Here is a 1,296-nt window from a genome sequence, read left to right on the forward strand (position 1 = left end):
CTCCCAGCGGTCCTTATTCTCTCGGTTCACATGGTCCCCTCGGGGCGCTAGGGGCGATGCCATAACCAGTACCACCCGGAGTGCCGCGGGCGCGCCCAGCGCCCTTAGCTGCACCGCCGGCAACAGCCCCTGTTCTCCCCACTCTCTCGCTGCTGCTTCTTCTTTCAGGGCCAGAGCGGGCAGCTCAGGCATTCAGCCCCCCCTTCTTTTACCTTTTGTGGCAGAGCAGCAACCAGGCCTCTTTCAAGGGAGTGCACTAGAAGGGGATATCAGCCCCTCCTCTTCCAGCAGCAACAGGTACTAAACCCTTTTAGTACATTTGCAAACAGGGAGCTTTTGCTTGTGCTATCCGAAGCTTTCCCTACTTTGTTTGCTGCTGCTTCTTCTCTCAGGGCCTTAGCAGCTCAGCTCAGGCATCCAGCCCCGCTTCTTTGACCTGGATCTCAGGGGCTGAGTCTGCTTGGCAAACAGTTCTAGATCACCAGGGCAGCTGCAGACTTCAGCTTTGTTCCTCCTCCGCTTTTCTCCTGGGAGTTTAGTTGTTTTTTTTAACGTATTAGAATTTTTTATTCTTAGAAACCTTAATCCTTTAATGATTACCAAAAGTGAACAGTCAGCAATTTTAGATGAAAATTTATGAACACATTTTAAATGTACTTTTACTCTTAAGATATATCTAGACCTCTTGTGATAAAACTAAGAACAGGTATCGGTCTAATTTAGCATTGGAAGGGTTAAAAAGAATAAACTAGGGCAGAGAAAGACTAAGTGTGCTTACAGTTACTTTTTGTGACCTTGAAGTTCATTGATAAGACCTGTTAGTTCTGCAGCCAGTAGCATAACTGCCAACACTCCCGCTCCTCTTCTCTCAGCCCAGGATGGTTGCTTTTTCTCACAGAGTCGGCCTGGAAAGATAACGGGTGCATAGGGAGATTTCTTGCAGACAGAAAGCCTGGAGATCACCTGAAATCCAGTTACAGATGCTTTCAGAGTCAGGATGAGGGAGGAAGGGAAAGATCAGGTTATGTCCTCTATGAGGATTCTAATAAATAATTGAAAACAGCAAGTTAAACAAAACACGTCACAGGCAGGGTTAGGGCCAGTAAATCTCTCCTCCCTGCGGAGCTGTAAGCCCTTTGTGTCCACCAAAGAGATAAGAAAACCATAAATAACAAGTTCTTTGAAATTTACTACTTTGTTAATTTGCTAAGCAAATAGTTAACTTGAAAAGACTTCTCTCTTGCTTGTTTATAAGCAATCTCAGAACTAAGCAATCTTGGAACCTAGCCAGCCTTT

At 45.8% G+C, this 1,296-nt stretch overlaps 1 pseudogene; it reads right to left on the reverse strand.

Annotated features, from left to right (window-relative positions):
* Positions 1-192, reverse strand: part of LOC102245950 — an 850-nt pseudogene extending 658 nt beyond the window's left edge.
* Between the last annotated feature and the right edge of the window lie 1,104 nt (positions 193-1,296).

This window comes from Myotis brandtii, unplaced genomic scaffold (assembly GCF_000412655.1).
Source record: "Myotis brandtii unplaced genomic scaffold, ASM41265v1 scaffold502, whole genome shotgun sequence".
Taxonomy (NCBI): Eukaryota; Metazoa; Chordata; class Mammalia; order Chiroptera; family Vespertilionidae; genus Myotis; species Myotis brandtii.